Below are 16,753 nucleotides of genomic sequence, written 5' to 3' on the forward strand. Positions count from 1 at the left end.
GGTGTTCGGCTCATCCCTACTTACTACTGACCCCTGAACTGTCTGTCACTTACTACTGACCTAGTGATGGGGAAACTGTAAATTTTATATTATTGTTAGTTCATATTGTGGCTCACTAATGAATTCTAGGCCTCCAAATCCTGGTCAAGGAGCCATATAAGGACATAAGCATAACTTCACCGTATACCAAAGGAATGTTATTGTTAACTGGCCAAGTCCTTGAGGGGTCATATTGCCAGGGGAGTTGGCTGGGGGTGGGCTTTCCAAGTTCTATATTACCACAGCCAAATCCTATACGGGTTTAGTCACACCCAGAACGGCCATGAGGCAAGTGTCTGGTCCTGATCACCTGTTCCATGTGGGAAAAAGCACCTTTAGTTAAGTATTCTTGATATTTTCTTTATCTTTATCTGTAGCGATCATTACTTTTAATACATGTTATAATTTTAAGTATTTGTGTGATCTCTCTTTGCACATATCGAACACAACCCAAAAAACCCACCCACAACCCAAAAAAAGTGACAAAACAATTGGTACCAGAAGTGGGATCAATTTGTGCAAACAAGAGATACAAAAATGATGCAGAATTGTGCTAGACTGTTTGTGGTGGGTTTAATGTTGTGTTCTTGTATTGTAAGCCATAGTACATTCAGAAAGCGTAGGAAATCATCAGATACTTAGCTGGCTTATTTGAAATGCATTTAGGTGCAAGCCGAATTTTGTTTTGGTGCTCATGACTGGACACCGGCTTGCGATTTTGTTTTTGTTTGATAAATTGGGCGAGAGACTGATATACAAATTAAACTGTTGTATTTTTAGGAAGCCTCAGTCTGTGATAGTAAACATTGCATTGGTCCCTGGATTGTAAAAGTTTCAGAGCAATGAGACTTGTTTGAATATTAAAAACGATGAGCTAACCGCTCATATTGTATAACTGCTGTACTGTAAGATATGTGTGTATGCCCGAATTGTTTGTAGCTAGCTAATGTTGAGGACACGGTACTTGTATGAACATATGTTGAATGCATGTTCTGTTGTTTGTAGTAAAAATGACAATGTTACCTGAATTAAGACAGAACGGTAATGCTAAGTATAGCTGGTTTGTAAAATAAGTTTTGTTACTTATGTTTGAGGGTTTATGTGTGTGTAACATTGGAAGAGTTAAAGCGGATGTAAACCCGATTCATGAAATTTGAAATGGGCACATATATCTGCAGTGTTTTCTTATCTCTCTTCAAAGAACTATGTCCCGTTTCTTTCTTCTGCTCAGTTCTTCTGTTATCAGCCTAATAACTTCTGACATGTTTTCCATCAACTGAGAAAAAAGCAGTCTGAGTTTCGTGTTGGGGAGGATACTATAAATAAATTAGCAGAAAGCTGAACTATTCAACAAACAGCTCTGAAAGTCAGTACCTATGTCAGTACCTTTCCTCCAATCAGCTGTCTTGGCTGTATGCCCAAGCTTCACTGCAGTGCTGAACAGGAAGAGAAAATCTCCTAACAGGATCTGAACTTTCTAGAGAATATATAAAGCTGAAGACAGCAGATATGCAAATAGGGAGATTTGTTTCATATCTGTGTATCATCTGAGGCTGTTCACTTCATTGGGTATATGTGAGTGTTTACATCCACCTTAAGTAATGAAACTGAAGCAAAAGCTCTGTAAAGTTGTAAATGAGAAAAGTGAGAAATACAGAAGGGTTATGTTGTAGGTACTGAAGCTTAGGAAATGGCATATGGGAAAAGTGAGTCTTTGTATGTTTAACAGGAAAAAAATTCATTTTCCTGCATGTCTGTGTGTCTTTCCAGATTCCTACAACCCCTCCCTTCACATGTCTGTGTGTTTCTCTTTAAGAGAGGAGAGAGGTGAAGAGACATCCCTCCCTTCACATACCTGTACCTTGTGTCTTTGTGTAAGAGAGGGACAGACGGTTTGCAGACACCCGCCCCCCCCCCCCCCCCTTTAAAAGATTGTGCCTGTCTGTGAAGCAGGACAGTTCTGAATATCTAAGAAATTAGAAATAAACTGTTAAATATGATGTTCAAATCTGGGTCATGGTTTTGTAAGGCAAAGGAAATGTTTATTTTGTTGTTGTTGCAGAAATAAAATCCTAGTTGAAATTATTAGTTTTTGCTATGTAACTCTAGGATTCATTTTAAACAAAGAAAGAAAAGGCTGATTGCGACCAACACCCTTTAACCACTTCAATACATTTTCACCCCCTTCCTGCCCTGACCAATTTTCAGCTTTCAGCGCTGTAACATTTTGAATGACTTGCGCGTCATGCAACACTGTACCCATATATATTTTGATGATTTTTTCCCCCACAAATAAAGCTTTCTTTTGGTGGTATTTGATCACCTCTGCAGTCTTTATTTTTTGCGCTATAAACAAAAAAAGAGCATTAATTTTGAAAAAAACAAAAATGTGACTGGCAGGTAAGGGGTTAATACTAGGGGGCGATCAAGGGGTTAAATGTGTTACCTAGGGAGTGATTCAAACTGTGCGGGGAGGGTACTGACTAGGGGAGGTGACCGATCGGTGTCCCTATATACAAGGGACGCATATTCTGTCTCCTCTCCCCTGACAGGACGTGGATCAGTGTGTTTACACACACAGATCCGCGTCCCTGCTCTGTGACAAGCAATAGCGGGTGCCCGGCGGACATCGCGGCCGCCGAGCGCGCGCATTGGCTTCCGAGTGATACGGCGCGCGCCCCCCTAGATGGCCGTGAAGTTGAGGACATCATATGACGGCCGCCCAGGATGAGAGAGCCACCTTGCGGCCCGTCATATGTCTATACGCGGGATGGGAAGTGGTTAAGTTCATAAACGGTAGCCATGATTATTATTGTTTAAATGTTTAGTTCTCCATTCCAGCCTACTGGCATAGTTGCCAACATTGTAAAAAAAAGTATAGGGACACTTTTCTGTCTGTAGGCGGAGTCTTATTGTAATTAGGGAGCAGGGCATTTGTTTTAAGGCGTGGTGTCAAGGGGAAAGGAATATGCAGTGTGCAAAGCACGCCGTGGCAAAAAATGGGTGTGGTTTAAACTAAATAGTGGGCGTGGCTTAAAGGGGCATGGCTCAAATGGGATGTGGTTCGAGTCTGAGATGAAGGAGGGATGGAGAGAGAAAGAAATAGGGAGGGAAAGAGAGAGAAGGAAGGAAAGAAAGAGGGATGGAGGGACAGCAGGCCCAGATCCTACACCACAATAGAAATATTTGTATTGCATAAAGTTTAACAATCAGCATATAAAGATACTCCAAACACCTGGTGTTAGAGCTTCAATCATCCCGGCACCATGGTTGTTATGGTGTCAGGATGATTGAAGCGCATTATTTCTATTAATACATTGTAATATAAAATGAAATAGTTCAACTCATCATAATGCAGAATCAGTGAGAGCCCTGAGCGTGTCACTTGCCACGTCTCCTGCCACCAGATGCCATCAAGTGTCCCCAGCAGAGTCCCAGAGTCCCTCCTTACATCAGGCATCACCCCAGCAGAGTCCTTCCTTACATCAGGCGTCACTCCAGCGGAGTCCCTTTCTTACATCAGGCATCACCCCAGCGGAGTCCCTCCTTACATCAGGCTTCACCCCAGTGGAGTCCCTCGTTACATCAGGCGTCCCCAGCGGAGTCCCTCCTTGCATCAGGTGTCCCCAGTGGAGTGCCTCCTTACATCAGGTGTCCCCAGCGGAGACCCTCCTTACATCAGGTGTCCCCAGTGGAGCACCTCCTTACATCAGGTGTCCCCAGCGGAGCACCTCCTTATATCAGGTGTCCCCAGCGGAGCACCTCCTTACATCAGGCATCCCCAGTGGAGCACCTCCTTACATCAGGCGTCCTCAGTGGAGTGCCTCCTTACATCAGGCATCCCCAGCAAAGTGCCCCTTACATCAGGTGTCCCCAGCGGAGTGCCTCCTTAGATCAGGTGTCCCCAGCGGAGTGCCTCCTTGGATCAGGTTTCCCCAGTGGAGTGCCTCCTTAGATCAGGTGTCCCCAGTGGAGTGCCTCCTTAGATCAGGTGTCCCTAGTGGAGTGCCTCCTTAGATCAGGTGTCCCCAGTGGAGTGCCTCTGTAGATCAGGTGTCCTCAGTGGAGTGCCTCCTTAGATCAGGTGTCCCCAGTGGAGTGCCCCTTAAATCAGGTGTCCCCAGTGGAGTGCTTCCTTAGATCAGGTGTCCTCAGTGCAGTAGAGTTCCTTGGCTCTGCCTCTCACAGACCGGCAGCACTGTGCTCCAGTTTGCAAAACTTTTGTTGCCATGTCACTAACTTTGTTCTGACTAAACTGTTTGGGTTCTACAGTAAATAGGACCACTCTGTTGCCCCTGGAAGCCATCCTATTGGATGACGCGTACGTAGGTCAGAGCTCAGCGGTGACATCAGCATGTCTATCTGAAGAGGCGGCGGCTGTGTGATATGCTCTTTGAGTCCCTTGGCTCTGCCTCTCACAGACTGACAGCAGGCCATGGGGCGGAGGGTTGGCAGCAGCTCCATGTGGCTAGCAGCTCTTGTTTCCCTGTGTTCAGTGGAGAGGGGAGGGGCCGATCCGTGCAGCTAACCCCGGCTTTAATGTACAAGAGAATTGTTCATTTGTACACTGAAGAGAGAAGCCGATTGGCTGCAGGGTTCGGAGGCCCATCCTCTCTCCACTGAACACAAGTGGAAATAACCTGCTAGCCGGTAAGAGATCTCGCAGCAGCGGCCATATTTCTTTTTCGTACATCACAAGACACAGAGCCACAGCATTTAGTGAATAGGTTATATAGGCACCTCTAGGTGATGGACACTGGCACACCCTAGACAGGAAGTTTAGCTCCCTATATAACCCCTCCCCTTACTGGGAGTACCTCAGTTTTTTCGCCAGTGTCTAAGGTGTTGGTCATGAGTAAAGACGTGCTGTTTGTTGGGGCAGGCCATGCATCCAGATCCATTCAAAGTGTCTTTTCCGGGCCGAATTGAATGGTACCCGGGCCTCGTGTCCAAAGAAACAAGGTTTTGCCTGCAACGCTTCTCTTTCTAGAGAGCTGGACCCCGGGATCCAGTGTTTGGTTTTTCTCTCTGCTCTGCTGAATCCCTCAAATGAAAGGAAAAAAAACGGGCAGTCTGCCAAGAATCACAACATTCTTTAACAGTGGAACTTAAGTATAAACATTGTAACAATTTGTCCTTTAGATTAAAGGATTACACTTTGGTGTGTAAATGAGGGACGTTTAACCACTTAAACACTAAACATTTCTGACTAGGGATGCACCAAATGGTTTTTTTGGTGCCGAAACCGATACCGAAAATAAATCTTCCTTGATCCCGAAAACCGAAACCGATATCGAAACAACACCGATACCGAAAGGGACTGTTTTTAAAAATATTTTTATACAGGAGATGGTCAGCGACTGGGGACATGGTACAGGAGATGGTCAGAGACTGCAGAGATGGTACAGGAGATGATCAGAGACTGCAGAGATGGTACAGGAGATGATCATAGACTGCAGAGATGGTACAGGAGATGATCAGAGGCTGTAGAGATGGTACAGGAGATGGTCAGAGACTGCAGAGATGGTACAGGAGATGGTCAGAGACTGCAGAGATGGTACAGGAGATGGTCAGAGACTGCAGAGATGGTACAGGAGATGGTCAGAGACTGCAGACATGGTACAGGAGATGATCAGAGACTGCAGACATAGTACAGGAGATGTACAGAGACTGCAAACATGTCTACAAGAGATGGTCAGAGACTGAGGACATGGTACAGGAGATGGTCAGAGACTGCGGACATGGTACAGGAGATGGTCAGAGACTGCGGACATGGTACAGGAGATGGTCAGAGACTGCGGACATGGTACAGGAGATGGTCAGAGATTGCGGACATGTTACAGGAGATGGTCAGAGACTGCAGAGATGGTACTGGAGATGGTCAGAGACTGCAGAGATGCTACAGGAGATGGTCAGAGACTGAGGACATGGTACAGGAGATGGTCAGAGACTGCGGACATGGTACAGGAGATGGTCAGAGACTGCGGACATGGTACAGGAGATGGTCAGAGATTGCGGACATGTTACAGGAGATGATCAGAGTCTGCAGAGATGGTACAGGAGATGGTCAGAGACTGCAGAGATGGTACAGGAGATGATCAGAGACTGTAGAGATGGTACAGGAGATGGTCAGAGACTGCAGAGATGGTACAGGAGATGGTCAGAGACTGCAGAGATGGTACAGGAGATGGTCAGAGACTGCAGACATGGTACAGGAGATGGTCAGAGACTGCAGACATGGTACAGGAGATAGTCGGAGACTGCAGACATGGTACAGGAGATGGTCAGAGACTGAGGACATGGTGCAGGAAATGGTCAGAGACTGGGGACATGGTCAGAGACTGCGGACATGATACAAGAGATCAATGCAGCCAGCCAGTGTCCCCGGTAGTGCAGCCTGTGTCCCCAGTAGTGCAGCCTGTGTCCCCAGTAGTGCAGCCTGTGTCCCCATTGCAGCCTGTGTCCCCATTGCAGCCAGTGTCCCCAGTAGTGCAGCCTGTGTCCCCATTGCAGCCAATGTCCCCATTAGTGCAGCCTGTGTCACCCATTGCAGCCAGTGTCCCCACTGCAGCCAGTGTCCCCATTGCAGCCTGTGTCCCCATTGCAGCCAGTGTCCCCATTAGTGCAGCCAGTGTCCCCAGTGCAGTCTGTGTCCCCATTTTGCAGCCAGTGAAGGGAGAGGAGAGCCGCCACCGCCTGTTTGATTACAGCACCGGGAACATCACAGCTTTCATTTCAATAGCTGTGTGTTCCCCGCTGCGCGCCGCCACATACAGCCCCTCCCCCTTGTCCAGACACTTTGATAGACAGATCACCCATCCCATTTCACGGTGCCAAAGCCAAATGGAGATGTCAGACCCATTCTAGATCTCAAAGATCTAAACCGGTTCCTAAAAATTTGATCTTTTCGCATTGGAATCAATCCGATCAGTAGTCTCCATCCTACAAAGAGGAGAACTTCTGGGATCAATAGACATCAAGGATGCATACCTGCTTGTACCTATTTTCCCCGCTCATCAGAAATATCTGCGTTTTGAAGTGGAAAAACTTTATTTTCAGTTTGTAGCTCTACCTTTCGGTCTAGCTACTGCACCTCCTCTGGCCAGATTAAGGGCCCAGGGTATAACGATTATAGCGTACCTAGACAACCTGCTCTTAATAGACCGGTCGCTTAGACCAAAGTTTGGTCACTACAGTCAACTACCTGGAATACCTAGGTTGGGTCCTCAAGCTAGAGAGGTCTTCTTTAAAACCAGTAAAAAGACTAGAGTACTTGGGTCTGGTTAAAGATACAACCCAGAAGAGGGTGTTTTTACCCCAGGCAAAAATCAGCGCCATAAAGGAGCTGGTTCAGGTAGTCAGGGCAAAGGAGGGTCCTTCTATTCGCCTTTGTATGAGGTTGTTGGGAAAGATAGTGGCTTCATTCAAAGCTGTTCCCTATGCTCAGTTTCATTCGAGACTGCTGCAAAACAGTATCCTGTCTGCCTGGAACAAGAAAGTCCAGGTGCTAGATTTTCTGATGCGTTTGACACCAATAGTGCGTCAGATGCTCAGTTGGTGGTTGGTACCCGAGAATCTGCGGAAAGGAAAATCCTTCTTACCAGTTACCTGGAAGGTGGTAACAACAGATGCCAGCCTTTCGGGTTGGGGAGCAGTTCTGGAAGAGACGACTGTCCAAGGGAAATGGTCCAAAACCGAGAGGACCTTACCCATCAACATTCTAGAGATTCAGGCAGCGTACCTAGCCCTAGGACATTCAGGTTGCAAGGTTGTCCTGTCAGGATCCAATCCGACAATGCCACAGCAGTGGCTTATATCAATAACCAAGGGAGCACCAGGAATCGTGCAGCCCAGGGAGAAGTAAACCAGATCCTAACCTGGGCAGAAAAGCATGTGCCGTGCATATCGGCAATCTTCATTCCAGGGATAGAGAACTGGCAGGCGGACTACTTATGTCGCCAGCAGTTGTTCCTGGGGGAATGGTGTCTTAACCCCGACATCTTCCTGGCTATATGCCAAAGATGGGGAATCCTGGATGTAGATCTGTTTGGGTCCAGGTTCAACAACAAGATCAACAACTTTGTGTCAAGAACAAGGGTTCCACTTGCATGCGGAACAGATGCGTTGGTGACCCCGTGGGATCAGTTCTCACTTATTTATGCATTCCCTCCTATTCTGCTGCTATCACGACTTCTTCGCAGGATCAAGCAGGAAAATAAGTTGGTGCTTCTGGTGGCCCCAGCGTGGCCCAGAAGATCTTGGTATGCAGAAATAGTAAAGATGGCGGTAGGACCCCCATGGACCCTACCACCACATCCAGACCTGCTATCGCAAGGACCAGTGTTCCATCCTGCCTTACAAACACTAAATTTAACAATTTGGCTATTGAAACCCACATTCTGAAGAATCGCAGGCTTTCAGGCTCACTAATATCTACCTTGATTAATGCAAGGAAGCCAGCTTCCAGAGTCATTTATTATAGAGTCTGGAAGGCATATGTTTCCTGGTGTGAATCCAGGGGTTGGCATCCCAGAAAGTATGTTATAGGTAGAATCCTTGCTTTTCTGCAAATGGGGTTAGAGAAGAAGCTGGCCTTGAGTACTATCAAAGGCCAGGTCTTGGCCTTATCGATGTTGTTTCAATATCCACTTGCTTCGCATTCTTTGGTCTGAAGCTTTACAGGGGGTAACGCGGCTTAATCCACCGGTTAAAGCACCCCTGAACCCTTGGGACTTGAATTTAGTTCTGTCAGCATTACAGAAACAGCCTTTTGAGCCGATACAACATATTCCCTTGGTCCTTTTGACAAGGAAGCTAGTTTTTCTGGTAGCAATTTCCTCCGCAAGAAGGGTATCAGAATTGGCGTCTCTTTCTTGTAAAGAGCCATATTTAATTATTCACAAGGATAAAGTAGTATTGCGTCCTCATCCTAGCTTTCTACCGAAGGTAGTTTCAGGTTTTCATCTAAACCAGGATATTGTTCTGCCTTCATTTTTTCCAGAACCCTGTTCTACGGAAGAAAAGTCACTACATTCTATGGATGTAGTAAGAGCGGTCAAAATCTATTTAGAGGCGAATGCTCAGGTTCGAAAAATGGATGTATTGTTTGTGTTCCCTGAAGGTCCTAGAAAAGGACAGGCAGCGTTGAAATGTACTATTGCTAAGTGGATTCGGCAAGTAATTATTCAAGCTTATGGTTTGAAGAGGAAAGTTCCACCTTTTCAAATCAAAGCGCACTCCACCAGCGATGTTAGGGCTTCGTGGGCAGTGCATCACCAGCAATCAAATTGGATAAAGTGAGGCTTGTTACACCATGTAATGAGTGTCTAGTGTGTACCCTATATCTAAGATTGCCCTACAGCCCCTGAACATGTGCAAATAAACAATTGTCCCCAGCAGAGGGGGGACCAAGAAAAAGTAGGGCTCCAAAGAAAGGCAATCTGATGAATTTAAATAATTAAACAAGTGTTTATTGTGGTACACAAATGGGTACATGTAGATATAAGAGCATGAACCGATAATTGCATTGCCCTGATAAAAATGATCGATAACTGGAAACCCGATCAAAAAGATGACACAGACAGGGGGGACAAAAAACATGTAATAAAAACTGACTAACAAACAAATAAAGCGTCCGGACGTCCAGGCAATTGATGTCTGCGTAACCAAACCATAAAAAGTGTTCAGCATGTGCTGAGTAGGGTTACAAGCCAGACATCAATCCCCCCGGGGGATGGCTCAAAACTGGATGAACAAGGAAGGAAAAGGAAGGGAGGGAGTGGAGTGATGGAAAGGGGGGAAGGGAGAGGTGAGGGTTCTGGAGGAGGGAGCAGACGGCTGTGGAGTGGGGCACTGGTAAAGGTCCTGTGATCAGGTACCAATCAACCTGTAGATGGAGAAGATGTGGCCGTTGTAGTGCTGGGATGGAGCTGGAGTTTCCGCAGGTCCAGGGATGTAAGTGGCAGATTACTGCAATGCATGCAGCGGTGTTAAGAGTCTGACCAAGTGAGCACTGGTACGGTGAATGAAACTATGGCTGTCATATAATATGCTAGGCAGAGATATGCAAAAAAGATGGTTAAGTACATTACCACTTCCGGGTCCTGTCTAGAAGTCCACAGATACTGCCGTAGTGTAATCCATCTATGCTATACTCTGCTTGGTTGAATACTGCACATAGTATCAGGTGCTTCCTACGAGATCTCCATGCTCCTAAAAATTACTGCTGAGCACTGCTAAGGTGCATTGATGGCCGACCACCTCAGTGTGCCTGTTCCCTCCTGCACGGCTGTTCCGTATGGCCGATCGGAACGCTCCCTCGGTGTGCGAGCCGGCTAGCCCCAACGGGGGATGACAGCGGGCATGACGTCCGGACGTGATGACGTCAACGCGTTTCACAAAACTAGGGTGTGTAGCTTCATCTGGACGTATAGGTGGCGTGCGAGGGCTCCTTCTTATTGCTGTCCATTCCTCGTACACGCCCACCCAGCTAATCTATGTGAAGGAAACTCACCCTGTCTGTGTGTAACAGTCTGCTGTTCGTTTCCCACTTTATATACGTAGCAATCTTTTTAATGTTTTATTGTTATATAACCCTTCATCCATGATCTCTTATGTGCTCAGTCTCGGGATTTGAAACAATTGATGAAAATAGAGGGGCAGATAATCCGCACAGTTGACATCCCTATTCCTTGCAATATAGCGTCTGTACAGTAGGGAAAACATTTAAATATGTCACTTTTTTGTTATTACATTTGTCCTGTATACTAGACATCCAGGCAGTATCTGAATAGGGAATACATTTAAAACATCAGACAGATCAATGAGATAGAGCAAGCGGGGGATAAGGAAGAGTTGGAGAAGTATCAAGGAAGGGGAGAAAGGGAGGGAGGAAAGAGGGGGAGAAGAAAAAGGGTGTTAATTTCATTGCTGCCGTGTATGGGTATATATTATCTGTAATGGCCACAAATGACCCATAGTCTATCCAAATTCGGCTAACACACAAGAAATACATCAATGCGGAACATCGAAAAAGGTCACTCGTCTATATCCATGAGTCCTGGCCCTATGTGTTTATATCTTCCCCTAGATCAAATATGGGGACACAGAGAAAGAGGGGGGGGGGAGTTTTGGGGGATTGTTTGATTTTCTCCCGTATAGAGTGCCCTGCATGATATATTGTATATTGTGAGCCTTCATGATAAAAATATAAAAAATATTAAAAAATAATAATAATAGAAGAGGGTGAGCAATAAACGTGATGCTCAAGCCTAGCCCCAGTGAACTTAGCCGGGGTGCTGCAGGGACTCAGAGATAGCTAGTTGACCAGTTCCACATTGGGTACCCATCCAAGATTTTTACCCCATTAGGAAAGGCTGTAAATTCAGTTCCGTGTTCAGGCCTAGAGGAGTCAGGGAACCCAGACGGAAAATCCATCTTTTTTCTTTTTGCTGTAAAATTTGATCAAAATCCCCTCTTCTGGGGGAAAGATTCAAGGCATAGATTCCCTTGACCTGCATGCCAGACAGCTTGCCGTGGTGATATTTGGCAAAGTGTCTGGCCACTGGTTTCTCAGGGTTTTTTTCTAGGATTTCCCTCATGTGTTCTCCTAGGCGGATCCTGAATTGGCGTTTGGTCTTCCCGATGTATATCTTTTTACATGGGCAAGTCAACATGTAAATGACCCTTGTAGTTGCGCAGTTAATAAGACTTTTAATCTCAAAGTTCTTTTCATTTAGAGAGTCGCTAAAGGTTGTTGTCCTATGTACATATGGACATACCTGACAGTGTCCACAGGGGACCATACCCTTGCTCCTAGGGAACTGGGATAGCCAAGAACTGTCAATACTCCTAATATGTTCAGAGTGGACTAAGCAGTCACCCAGGTTTCTGGCCCTCTTAGCCACCATTTTTGGGGCGGGTCCTACTATTTGGGCTATTCCGGGGGTGCTGGTGAGTATGCCCCAGTGTTTCTCTAATATTGATCTAACCGTATCCCACTGGGTCCCAAACTCCGTGATAATTCTCACTGGATCCGGGGCAGTGGCGGAAGGGAAGACATGTAGTGTATTTTTTGTTGTCTTTGTATTGTCTAGTAGTGAAGGGCGATCACGTTCTGCTGCCTTACGTTTTGCTCTCCTCAGCTGTTTATGGGAGTACCCGCGTTCTCGGAAGCGTTTATATAGTTCGTCGCTTTCGCGTCTGTAGTCTTCCCTGTTGGTACAATTTCGCCTTATGCGGAGAAACTGGCCAACAGGGATATTGTCCTTGAGCCATTTCGGATGGTGACTGTCTGCTCTTAGAAGTGTGTTCGCAGAAGTTTCTTTCCGGAAGGTCTGAGTTACCAAGGATATATCCTTCCTACTAATAGACAGGTCCAAAAAGGAGATCTTTTCTCGGTCCCATATATAGGTCAGTTTGATGTTTCGGTCATTGGAATTCAAAAAATCTATGAATTCCGTCAGCGAGTTCTGATCACCCTTCCAAATAACAAACACGTCGTCGATGTACCTGAGCCAGGTATGTACCTGGCTCAGGTACATCGGCGAGGCATAAACCACATCCTCCTCCCATAGTCCCAAGTGGAGACAGGCGTATGCTGGAGTCCAGGGTGCTCCCATGGATGTGCCGTTGATTTGCTGGTAGTTTCTTGATAGAAACTGAAAGAAGTTATTTTTAAGGGCGAAGGTCAACAGGTCCACTAGAAACTCATTCTGTGGTCCATAATCAGGAAAATGTCTCTCTAGAAATGTTTCAATCGCCCTAATCCCCCAGTCGTGGGGGATCGACGTGTAAAGGGATTCCACGTCGATCCCCACTAGAAGGAGCTCTCCCTGTACATTAATCTTAGAGATATGTCTCAGAACATCGCCTGTGTCCTTCACATAGGATTTAAGGTCCATGACGATTTCCTTCAGCATATTGTCCAAATACTTTCCAACTTTCTCTAGGGGACCCTTTATCGCTGAGACAATTGGTCTTCCCGGAGGACTTTCCAACGATTTATGTACTTTCGGGATGATATAAAATACCGGTACATTATATTCATTGATCCGCAATTATCGGTTCATGCTCTTATATCTACATGTACCCATTTGTGTACCACAATAAACACTTGTTTAATTATTTAAATTCATCAGATTGCCTTTCTTTGGAGCCCTACTTTTTCTTGGTCCCCCCTCTGCTGGGGACAATTGTTTATTTGCAGTGCATCACCAGGCCTCCATGGCTCAAATCAGCAAGGCCGCAACTTGGTCTTCAGTCCATACATTCACCAGATTCTATCAGGTGGATGTGAGAAGGCATGAGGATATCGCCTTTGGGCGCAGTGTGCTGCAGGCAGCAGTATAAGGTCCTCAGGTCTGATTGCACCCTACTTTTTGTTTGTGTCTCCCTCCCCTCAGATAGCATTGCTCTAGGACATCCCATTCAGTAAATACTGTGCCCCGGTGTCCCGTGATGTACGAAAAATAAAATAGGATTTTTATAACAGCTTACCTGTAAAATCCTTTTCTTCGAGTACATCACGGGACACAGAGGTCCCTCCCCTCTTCTAATACACGTATATTGCTTTGCTACAAAACTGAGGTACTCCCAGTAAGGGGAGGGGTTATATAGGGAACTAAACTTCCTGTCTAGGGTGTGCCAGTGTCCATCACCTAGAGGTGCCTATATAGCCCATTCAGTAAATACTGTGGCTCTGTGTTCGTGATGTACTCGAAGAAAAGGATTTTATAAAAGGATGTTATAAAAATCCTATTTTTTGGAGCCAGAAGCAGCTGCGGTGCCAAAAACAGACAAAAGCAAAATCCTGGGATTTTATTTGGGACAGCCTCTGATCGGGACGAGGATCAAAAAATCGGGATTGTCCTGATAAAATCGAGACTGTTGGCACGTATGCACTGGGCGTGGAAAGGGAGAAGGCTCCACCCACTGATAAAAACCTGGTTGTACCCTTGTTGTACCAGTCATTTGAACAAGATAGCTGACTAGACTAGACAAGTTCTGTGTAACATGTTAAATGTGTGACCAAGCAAATAGCAACAGTATAAGATAGGACAATAATGAATGATCACTGGAGATAAATATGCATGTCTACTTTTTATATCCCCTATTGGTAATTGTAATAAAGTGTGATAATGGAAAATACAACACTAATGCCCCGTACACACGGTGTCCGAAAATGTCCGATCGGAGCGTGTTGTCGGAAATTCCGACCGTGTGTGGGCTCCATCGGACATTTTCCATCGGATTTTCCAACACACAAAGTTGGAGAGCAGGATAAAATTTTCCGACAACAAAATCCGATCGCGTCAATTCCGATCGTGTATGGCCTGTTCCGAAGTGCCACGCATGCTCAGAAGAAATTCCAAGACGGAACAGCTCGTTCTGGTAAACTTAGCATTCGCAATGGATACAGCACTTTCGTCACGCTGCAATGTTAAAAATGGTTTAATACAGCGCACTCTCTTCTTCTTTATAATGTGACAATGAAGTAGTTTTGCTGCTCATATTCACACACACTTCTCACAAAGTTTTATTTTTGTTTTTTTATTGGTATTCCCTGAATATATTGTTATTAGTTGTCACATCTGACATAATTTTTTTTTTTATTTAATTTTTTTGGGGATTTTAAGGCTTTTTTTTTTTTATATAATGTTTGTATTTTTACAAAGGCTGATCTTTGTTCAATGTTATTTTTATTTTTACTCCAGAATATTTTTGTGTGTGTTTTGTGTGTCAAGTTACCCCAACACCATTGATATCTTTTATTATTTAATCTCAAGGAGATTGTTTGTTGTTGGTGTCCCTTGTTCATTTCACATTGTATATTTGAAATGTACCTGAATCCTCACAAACAAACTGTCATTTTTGAAGTAAAACACATAGGAGAGTATAATTCAAAACAAAAATCCTTTATTAAGGGATCAGAACCAAACAAAGAGGAAGGCAACACTGGATCAACAGGAGAAATTAGCGAAGCCTGGGACCCCCATGGCAGACATCAATTCTTGAACATCAAAATTGGTGGCCTGAGGAGTCCATATGTAAGGGAGGGCAGTCTGGTCCACAATTCGCAGAGATAGCAGCAGATGACATGTGTGTCCCCAGGCTGTGGTACCACAAGAGGCTGCATCTTTTGGCTGACCAGACTGGATCCAGGGTCCTCACTTTCTGGTCTTCCTTCCACGCTTCCTTCCAGGCTGTGGCTGTGCAGTTGGAGATGTGGCAGGAGGAGGAGTAGGACCTGGAGGAGGACTGGGAGGACCTGGAGGAGAGGGAGGATGAGGAGGAGGACCTGCAGGAGGAGGAGGAGGACCATCGCAAAGGTGTGTCTGAGCTGTAATTTGGCCCCTCATACCTTTGTTAAGAGCCTCCAATATGAGCGACTCACACATGGCTTGTTGGCCTTCCTCCATCCTCTGCATTTTATATGCAATGACGGCAGCAATGTCCTCCTCCATGGTCTGTCGTGCTCCCAGGACCTCTGTAGCCCTCCAAAAGAGTCCTCTGGCAGCCTCCTCTAGGGCACTCCTCCTACTGCCACTTTCTCTTATCAGGGGAGGTGGAGGGACCTGCAGATCAGCCAGCCGGCTCGGCCCGGCCACCTCCTGGCTGAGACTTCCCTGTGTATGAAAAAGGGACATGGTTGTAATGTTTCGCATCATCAATCACAATTATAAATTAGTACTCCCAACTAACATCTAGTTAACATCATTGATTGGACAAGCAGAAATATTTAGAGGAATGCTATACCTGGCTCAATCTGGGCTCCTCCACATGTGGCCTGGAAGGCCCAGGTTGGGCGTCAGAAGCCTCAGCCGGGGGGGAAGGAAGCATTGAAGGAAGACTGGAGAGGGATGGCCTGGGTTCAGTCTGGCCTGCCAGAAAATGCAGCCTGTCATAGTACCACATCCTGGGGACATAGATGTCATCTGCTGCTCCGGATCTCTGTGAATCCAGGACCTTCTTGCGCTCCCTTAGATATGTGCTCCTCAGGCCACCAATTAATATCTTTAAATATGTGATGTCTGCCGTGGGGATCACCTGCTTCACAATTTCACACAATTGCACCAGTGCTGCCTTCCTCTTTGCTTGGTTCTTGAAATGGGGGTGTTTAATCTCCCACAGACAGGGCAGCTCCCTTAACATATCTACGAATACTGACATGAAGTCATTGTCTTTCAGTAGCATATCCATGTTCACTGCAAGACACAACACAAGACAAAGCCTAATGTCAGACAAAACTCTCCTAATCTTGTTACAATATAGGCCTCAATGTAGAAGCAGTATAGGCACAAGTTTGTCTCTTACCTTCGTTCTTACGATCGGCGCGTCCAATGCTCCTTCCTCCGCTCACAGATCGTACGTAATACGCACGTGTGTTACGCTTTCTATACACTGCGCATGCGTGTAACTCCGCCCGCCCCTGACGTTCTTTCTATTCTATTCCCCGCCCCTTTTCGTTCGGCGCAGTGGGGGAAGAGCACATGGCGGAGTCACAGCAGGTGCGTGATAACTGCAGGAACGAGGAGGAGGAGGAGGAAAGCCCGGATCCGAACACGTCCCAAACCAGAAGGAGACGTTTTAAGGCAACAAATATGTCCTTTGGGGAGATGTTGGAGATGGTCGACATCATGAAGAAGTCCGACTATGATGGAAAGTATGGGCCTTACCCCAACCCCAATATCAGAAAGGCCCAGATCATGGCGAA

The sequence above is a fragment of the Aquarana catesbeiana genome, linkage group LG10, assembly GCF_042186555.1.
Source record: "Aquarana catesbeiana isolate 2022-GZ linkage group LG10, ASM4218655v1, whole genome shotgun sequence".
Taxonomy (NCBI): Eukaryota; Metazoa; Chordata; class Amphibia; order Anura; family Ranidae; genus Aquarana; species Aquarana catesbeiana.